At 43.7% G+C, this 9198-nt stretch overlaps 1 protein-coding gene across 5 annotated transcripts in view; it reads left to right on the top strand.

The window, feature by feature from the left end:
* Nucleotides 1-1802: 1802 nt before the first annotated feature.
* PTPN4 (protein tyrosine phosphatase non-receptor type 4) overlaps nucleotides 1803-9198 on the top strand; it is a 112003-nt gene continuing 104607 nt past the window's right edge. For 2 of the 5 annotated variants that reach the window (XR_005602288.1, XM_039554692.1), the window contains exon 1: nucleotides 1803-1910. The gene's annotated coding sequence lies outside the window, so the exon portion shown is untranslated. The remainder of the gene's footprint in view (nucleotides 1911-9198) is intronic. The other 3 variants (XR_005602289.1, XM_039554689.1, XM_039554690.1) reach the window with 2 other exon arrangements.

The raw sequence follows: 9198 nt of genomic DNA, 5'->3' as shown, positions 1-9198 counted from the left end.
GATTGTGATCTGAAATTTCTGCTTGACTGCGTTACCCAAATTCAGTCTTTTCACCCCTGATTCAACTTGTTCCTGAAAGAAGTCATGTGGAATATCCTGTATATTCTAATACTCATTCAGGAAATGGGAGAGGTTACAGGTCCTTGGATTATTAAGCCTATTAACATGGAGGGCGTACGATTGCTTTATTAAAAGTAATTGGGGGAAAACACTGCTAAGAGGGAAGGACTACTTAAGCAAAAGAACAAAACTGGCACAAGAACAATTTAGGTTGGCAATATGTATAAGGTTTGCAAACATCAAACGAATGAGATTTTAGAAAGCTTCCTAATTGGAAGAGAACATGCAAACTTCTTCAGTATTACTCCACATCTTGCTATGGTTAGGAATTTAATTGTGAAATCCAGGAACTCATTCCCAAACACTGGACTCAGTAATCTTAAGGGTCTTTCCCAGCCTAAATGATTCTATATATTCTATGTGTCTGTTATTAGGTAAAGAGCTTGTTGTGAGAGGTTGTATTTTAGTTAAGTGGACATTAAAGTCATTTTTAATCAAACTCTTTCATACACAGTGTAAGTACATCAAAGGACCGAGTTGTGTTAAACCACGTCTTTGAACGCAAAACTTCCCATGGGCCACATATGACTATCTTTATGTAGCCAAGAGGCACAATACATCTTATACTGTGGAAAGCTCTGCAAGGACCTACAGGCAGTAATGACCCCCTGGGACATTTGCAGGGTGAGGCTGGGTGGCCATGTGACCAAGACGGAGGGTTACGACATTAAGACACCTCCCCTGCTCCTCTGTGGCTCATTTTCTCCCTCCGAAGGGCGCGGGTCAGAAGATGAGCCTGCGGCTCCACGGGCACAACCTCCCTCAGCAGGACCCCGTCCCACAGGCAAGGGAGAACAGCGAAAACCAAGCACAACCAGCGCCTGCCGCCGCCCGCCTCGGCACACGGCTGCAGGCGTGAGTGACGGCTCGGCCGGCCAATCAGTGCTCACCGCCGCCTGCAGCCATGGCAGATCCAGCCAATCAGACCGCCAGGCGCACTCTCGGTCCTGCCCCTCCCTTTTACGGACACACGACAAGGCCAATAGAAAGGAGCGCACAGCGCCCGCCCCCCTTCGGCTCTCGCGAGCTCTCGGGGCCGTCTCCCGCCCGCCGCCGGCTGACTGCGCAGCTGCCATGTCGGTTGCTATGCTGCCCGCGTGAGGCGGGCGGGAGGGCGGCGATGAGGGGAGGAGGCTGCAGGTCCTCCCCTCTCCTCCCCCACGGGCGCTCGCTCGTTCGCCGGCAGAGAAGGCGCCTCTGCAGCGCCCCGCCGCTCCAGCTACCCCCGGTCCCTTTTGCCTCCCGGCCGGGAGCAAGGCAGCTGCCGGTCCGTGCGAGGCAGTGCCGCGCCCTGTGAGGGAGAGCCCCGGCCCTCGCGGCCCCTCCGGCCGGTCGCTGTGAGGAGAGGGGGGAAGGAGAGGCCGGAGGGTGGGGGTGTCCTCCGCCTTCCCCCCGGGGCTCCTCCGTCCCCTTCTTCCCCAGCTCTTTCCCCCCTCCTCCCCCCGCTCCCTCGCCCAGCCACCGCAGTACGATGCGGCGCTCGCCGCTGCGGCGGGGCGCGGGGCGGCTGCTGTTGCTGCTCCCGAGGCTGCGGCTCGGGCGGGCGCTGCAGGAAGACTGAGGGGGGGGCGGCGAGCGGCGTCTCCGCTCCCGGTCTCGATCCCGCTCCCGCGGGGGGGTGCGGGCGCTGCGCGTGCCCGAGCGTCTGCGGCGCGCGTGCCCGTGCGCGCGCCCGCGGAGGCGGGTTGGGGGTCGCGCGGGGCGGCAGCGGCGCGAGCGCGCAGCCCCCGCGCCTCTTCCCTCCGCGCTCCCCGCTCCATCTGGAACCAGGACGTGGATGTTACATGAAGGTAAAGGCGGCCGCCGGCGCGCTCGGGGCTCCGGGCTGGGGGGACGAGGGGTGCTGCGAGCCGCGTCTCTGTGCTGTGACCCCCCCGCGCCGCCCCCCCTCCCGCAACTTTGCGCTCAGGTTGCCGCGGGCGGAGAGCGGCTCTGCCCTGAGCCCTTTTGGGGAGGGGGGGAAGCGCGTGTGTGCGCTCTCCCTCCGGTTCCCCCCTCCGAATAAAGCAGGAGAGCCGGCTCCCCACTGACGAAGGGGGTGTGGGGGCTGTGTAGAGCTGGGGGGGGGGGGGGGGGGGGGGGGGGGGAAGGCGCGTAAACAGCCTCGAGGGGAACGAGCTGCGGGGGCAGGTCGGGGTCTCTGAAATGCGGTGAACTCTGCCGAACGCCTGAAACGCGTTTTTATTTTAGCGTGTTTAATATAAAACTTTGCGATCCTGTGCTTTCTAGGCACATGTGCGCGTTGCCCTGGTTATGGGCAGGGAAAATAGGTTTGAGTGCTGTCGTTGCATTCCTCTGGTACATTTTTAGTGTCTCCCTCGAGCAGAAGGCTTGTATAATCGCTGTGTCTATATGCGACAGAGGCTTTCCGTGTACCTGGTGATGGGTTAACGCGTGCATGCTGGTGCAGCACCGGCTGGAAGAGGAATAACGTCTTTTTCCTTTCAAAAATCTCGAAGACCTAGTAGCTAACTAGAGAGCTGCCAGTGTACGTGAAATGTTCCTACCTCTGGTCTGTTACACATCGTTCAGATGCAAAATACACGTGAATGAACTTTATGGTGCTATTTACACCCATCCAGGACTTCAGTGTGGCCAAGCTGTTAAAATTTTTTTGAACTGTGCGACAGAAAATATTTGTGTATTATAGAAGTGCTAATGGATCTCAGCTCAAGAGTAATTGTTAGACTGCAGTGTGCACATACATTTGCTCACCCATGGGCTATTTCTCTTGCCCTGAGCTAAACTCAGAGTTCTGTGGTAAGGGGGTTTTGTGAGTGCACGTTTGCCTGCTTGTTTTGGCAAATAAGTGCTCTGTAATGTTGGGAGCCACCGACGTGTTCACACGCATGCAGACATTGTGTGCTCGTCACATTGTAAATGTGCGTTGCAGGCGTACAGGAATGAGTTACATTAGAATTGGTAAACCCATTTTTTATTAGATACGTATATTGTAGGAAAGTTTTCCAGTTCATTGCCTGAACATAATATATTCAGTATTGTAATCTTATGGATGCCATTTTCTTGACAATGGATTTCTTGCTTCACTGACCTAAAAAGTTGTTTTTACATATTGGCATGACTCTGGCTTGCACCATGTTGATAAAATAGGATTCTGGGTGATAAGCTTACAAATATGTACATGTGTGTCAATATGTTTCCCGGGCAAGTTTATGCTTTATAAACTCAGAAATGTACTATTAGTCTGATTTTTTGCTATAATTTTGTTGTCATTACAGTTTCTTTGTATTTTTAGATGATGTGTGTTTTTAATTGTAGTTTTTTTAAAGTCAGATTAAACATTGAAATACAGATGCATTTTCCTTACTAGCAGAAATGTATTAAATAATTTCACTTTTCAGTATGTTTTCCTTATGTTTGCAGTTAAATTTGTTTGGAATCAGATTTACCTATTTAGAGTGTACTTGATGGTTACTTCTTGTTCAGCAAAATTGTCCATGTATTGTTTGTTGCCATGCTTTACAATTCTCATGTCCTGTTAGTGTCTAATTTGGGTTGTACATAGCAGTATTGATGGAACACCCTTGCTAAAAATACTGTCAGGGTTGGGTACACTTTCACTATAGCAGCAGGAAAATTCAGCCAATACTGTTTTTCTGTGACTAGAATTAATTTGTTATTAGCAGCTATATTTGTAATGCATGAATAAAAACCAAAATCCTGTAATCTTAGAAGTAATGCTAATGACTCTGTGGAGAGGATGAGCTCTCTGTTAATGAGCAGAGTTCATATAGTACTATTTACATGTCACTGCCATTAGCATATTTGAAATATATGGTAAGTTAATACTCAGGGTGCATAATTTTGGCTCAGATCCTGCAGTGACCCCTGTTTGGGCAGAGGGATCCCTACACAAAAGTTGCTGCAGGAACTTGAGCTCAAACATTGGCTGTGACTCAGTGGACGTCAGGACAAACACAGGGCTCCTTTGCTGTGTGTGACTGGTTGTGTTTGTGTGATGTCATAGGGGCTTCTGGGCATGCAGGGCTCCAGGGCTGGCAGCCTAATACACTGGTGTGTGACATGATTACTCGGGGATAAAGGGACTTGTAAAAGATTTCTTTCATATTGTAACAGCACTGCTGAAAGGTCCTGAGCAGCATCTGGGGGTTCCATTTCACTGGGTCATTATTCATGGTTGTTACTTTATGAGGAGTTTGTTGAGTGTACGTGGGAGTTTTGTGCATTGGTTTATGTGCGCATATGCACGCTCTGCAGGCGTGTTCTGGAGAATTGAGTGGAAGTTAAACTGGAGGGGAAGATAAGCAGGATGGGTCAGCCATAAGCTCACCTGCGTGTGGGAAACAGAATAGCTTGCTCCAGGCAGTTTAGACTTTGGATGTAGTCAGTGGGTTGGGTAAATGTCTTCTGAAAATTACAGTGGATTGGATATTCTGTTTTAACTTTTCAACTGGTCAAAACTTTAATTAAAACAAACGGTAGTCATGTGCATGGTTTTTTTTGTTGTTGGAGTCAATGTTAAGACTATTTTCCTTAAACTGATAAATAGTACATTTCTATGGTTTGTCTTCTTGGGTCTTCTTACTACCAATAGTTTGATCCTCTGATTCGTCATGAATGTGCGTTGCTCCCTCCGTCCCCCAGTTTGGGTTTAAATTTGGTGCAAGATCATGTGAATCCCATGCCTTCACATCCTGTTGCTGTGTCACCTCACTTCCATTCTCACCAATTATAAAGTGGTCAAATAAGAGAATCTTTCAGCAGATGGTTGACTGCGCTTTTTGTTTTTTTAATACCACACTTTCACTCTGGTGTTGTCACTTTTCATAAAATGGCCAGACAAAATTCTCATGGGTTTTAATGTGCTCCAACCTAAATAGTTGTAAAAATGGTTTGTGTATGTATATAATATGGAATTGTTCATGGGGGAATGAAGGAACTGTGAAGGTGGAAGAGAAAAGAGGGGAGAATGGCCTGAGCAGGAGAAAAAAATCCAAGGAGCTCAGCAGTGGGCTGGTAATCAGCAGCAGATCTTTGCTGTCTGGACCAGCTGTTGATATATGCTTGTTTGGGAACAGAGGCTGTTTTTCCTTCAGGACTTGTAATCCACTGAAGTAGCACAAAAACAATTTTCTGTAGGCTTTTGAAAACCTTTAGTTTCTAAAATTTTGGAGTTTCTTATGAGTTTTTTTTTAATCTATGTAATTATTATAGTATTATATATGCAGGTATATATTCAAAATCTCCATCCTTATTTTGGAGAATTTCAGAATTATTAGAAAACTAGTTTGTCACTTACAAAATAAATTACTTCAAGTTTATAGCAGTTAAAGGGTTCCCAGAAGTTTTACTGATGTACTCTCTTACCAGAATTCAACGTCCAGATGTGTAAGTTAAAAGAATGTGGTTAACAGCACACTAAAGTCTGTGCTGGTTGTATGCACAGTGTCCCAGTACATGCCAGACAATATTGCAGTTTATGGTCACAGAGGTTCTCAGGTAGATCAGACAAACACAACTCAATGAATTTCTCTGTGAAATGTGAGAATTGAACCGGCTCCTCCTTTCTCAGTTTATGCATCTTCAAAAAAAGGCTTGGTAGGGTGATGCAACTGGACCTCTCTTGGCACACTACTTTGTCTCACACTGTAATTACTTGGACAAGTTCACAGTGACTGTTGGATGATAAATGCAGTTCCATTTGTGTGGTTTATGAGACACTGCCATCTCTACAGTTACATGAGGAAGGGGGAAATGGCTAATATCCATTTTAAAATAAACAGTCTTTTAATTATGAGTACTTATGATCTGTAATGAAGAATGCTTTGGGAAATATTTTCACTGACTGGGGTGTGAAGTGAGCTCTTCATTGCCACTTCTCAGTTTTCCTTCTGACCCTAAGATTAAAGAGGAAGAAATAGACAATCCACTTCCTATGGCATGTGCATTCTTACATTGCCTTTCTGGGTATTTCTTATCTTTTTCAGGGTAACTAGATTAGAGAATAATAACTGAATTATTCTGCATGACCAAGAGCCGAGATCTGCAAATGACAATCAAACGTAGTGCTGCTACAGATTAACATTTTCATACTTGGATTTTTTTTTTAATTAGACTTCTGTAGATTAGATTTAAGGAGGATGTAGTAAGTTCTCTTATTAACCTGGGTTTTAGACTTTAAATTAAAAATCACTAAATATCTGCTACTCAAAACGTTCTAACTGGTGCTTTTTCTTGGGATGATGTTCTAGTCAGAAGGTATTAAGTTCTGTGTGATTTTGCTGTTTTGTTTGATAGTTTTAATAAGCTAATTGTAAAAAAATTAAATGTAAGCTCTTTTTTGGTGTTTGCTAGGAGTAACAATTTTAATTGATTTGGTTTTGTGCTGTTAAATATGCTTGGGTTAAGCAAGTGACCCTCATTTTGTCTCCAGAAGGATATTAACCTTTAAGACAGTTGAGTGTACTTTAGCTTTTCCTGAGTCCTTTGGCCAGTTTTTTGCATTTGTGTACCAACATCTCCCTGATCTACAAACCACCACCCCCAAAAACCCAATCAACCAACCCTTCAAACAATGTTTTGTGTCTGCTGCAAAAGACAGAAATGAGTTATATCAGTACTGCTCTGAAACTTAAGTGTTAATCGAGTGCAATGAAAGTTACATAAGTGGTGTTTTCTTAGATGAGAAAACGATTCTTAGTCAAGTTGTCTGCTATTTTTTTTTTTTTTTTTTATGGCGTCGGTCAGGTTTAAAACCAAAAATTGAAACTCTATCTGCAGCAGATCGGTGTCCATGTAAACCAGAGCAGCAGCTGGTAAAAGAGCCTGCTGTGGCTCCTTTGTCTCAGAGATAGGCTGGCATACTTTGTCTTGGAGGAGGTTAACAAGCAAGATTCCTGTGTTTTCTGGTCACAGTGGAAGGTGGTATTTGCAAAAGAGTCAAGCAAGTGGATTTGGTAACACTGCAAAGCTGTGTTTTTAAAAGGAGGGATTCAGGTGTGACATAGCAGAACTTGTGCTCTCTCGTATGTGCCGACAGAGATGCAGTGCTGAAGTAACTTCACACTTAGTTCAGACTTGAATAGACCTAGAAATGTTAATTCCTGTCCTTCAGGTAGAGAAATTACCACATGGTCAATAAGAGCACATGGAAAATATACCAGTCAGTGGAAGAACAATTATTGCTATTAATGCTCTCTGAACTTCCATGTTAGAATGGTTTTTTTATCTGGACCAAGAGATAATTTCATGATGGTGCTTTCCCTTATATTTTCTTTATTTATAATATTTTCTTCCAGTATTTCCCTTATATTTTCCTAAGCCATGTCAAATAGTTATAAGTTGCAAAACATGTTAATTGTAATTGTAATTAAAGCTCTTATAACTGATTTGAACAAAAAGATAATCCAGAATGTGATGTATTTCTCTTGGTACAGAAAAAAAATAATGCTTCTCAGATTTTACAGCAATGATTCAATGCTTTTGCTTAAAAAAAATGACAAATAATTTAGGAGGAAGATCCCATAATAAAACTGGGTTTGTTTTGTTTCTATTAACCTTGTCAGTGAATTCAGAGATGTTTTTGGGGAAAAAACCTGCAGTCTTCCCATGAAAAATTGGCTTTGGAGAGAGTTAAAATTAGCATATGTCACTTTGCATTTGTCTGTCTTGATACATGCAACAAGCCTTTAATGTCATCTGAAAAAGTGAGACATATTTTTATCTTTTGATGTGTAAATAGGGTTAAAGATGACCGATGCTGATGTCCAGTGATGTGTTGCATTGTAAGTTGTTTTTTCCCATACGAATTGTGTATGTGCGCTGCATATGCCAGTTTTGTATTGTCTCTAAACTGCATATAGCCTCAGTACTGCTCTTAAAATGTTTTCCTGAGTTTATAGAGTGCCCTTATTTAGAAGAGCTCTACTTTTGGAGAAGGGATGTGTATCAATGAGTTTGACTTAAAAATAAAATTTCATGGAACTTGGCATTTGAGTTTTAAATCTGTGGCCTGTAACCTCCAAACTGTGAGCTGCTATTAAGACTTCCCTTGGAAGAGGCTCTTGCCTTTTTTTTTGGGAGGTAGGATTCGGTTAGGATTGATGCCACAGTCTGTTTTTAGTACTTGAGTGCAAATGAGGCTGTGGATGAGTCTTGGGAATCCTAATCTACAAGTAATTCCCCATTTACTATGTTTTAGGCTTGTGTGTTGACTCTGTAAGAAGATAGGGCGTCCTGTTAGCTCATCCAAGTGCGCCTGCTTTCTGTGGAGCAGATCTCTTTAATATTTGGAAGGATGTAATGTGGAAAAAAAGGTTTTGAAAGACTGGAATGTGTCTGCCTCTAAAACTGAAGGGGTGTATAATTTTTGTCTAAATCGGGATAGAGAAGAGGGGAAAGAGGAAAAAGAAAGCTGCCTTGCAATAGTTTTAAAATATGTAGGGTTTTGGTAAACATAGTGAAAAGGGAAAGGTAATTTTTTTTTTTTTATGTCAGCAAATCTCATGATCTGTTGGGAAGTTACTGTGCTGAAATTACTGTGGTACACACAACCACAGGAGGGAGAAACTGCAATGCAGAAGAGGTATTACAATGGAACAAGCAGAACAGATGGTTGTATTATGGGGTCTTACCTCGAAATGATTTGAATATTTTTTTGGCTTACTTGTTTCCTGTGAGCTTAAATTGGACTGCTGATGTAGATCCTTCAGTACTAAGGTCTGTTACAGTTGTGGTTCTGTCATCTCTTCTCAAGCTGTACATGCAACTAGGGGAGGAGGGATCGACCACTAATGGTGACAAAAGTTTCTTACCTTTCTTAACCCTTCACTGATTAATATTTTGCTTCTCCTTTCATTGTATGATATATTAACATGTATCATGTAAGTTAAATTTGTAAACTACTCAGGCTGGAAGTGGCTTGAATTTTTAAAACTTCAGATATTCAAATTTAGGCTACAGAAATAATTTTGGAATTTGTTGTTGGGAAAACCTGACTTTGCTTTGCTGTTCTGGGTGGTGTGATGTGGTTACAATTTTTGGGCATCTTCACTTAATAGGTTTGCTATTACTTAAGAGACTTAAGGTATTGATGAT

The sequence above is a fragment of the Corvus cornix genome, chromosome 7, assembly GCF_000738735.6.
Source record: "Corvus cornix cornix isolate S_Up_H32 chromosome 7, ASM73873v5, whole genome shotgun sequence".
Lineage (NCBI taxonomy): Eukaryota > Metazoa > Chordata > Aves > Passeriformes > Corvidae > Corvus > Corvus cornix.
Note: the sequence above shows the minus strand (reverse complement) of the source record. Positions and strands in the feature narration are given on the sequence as shown.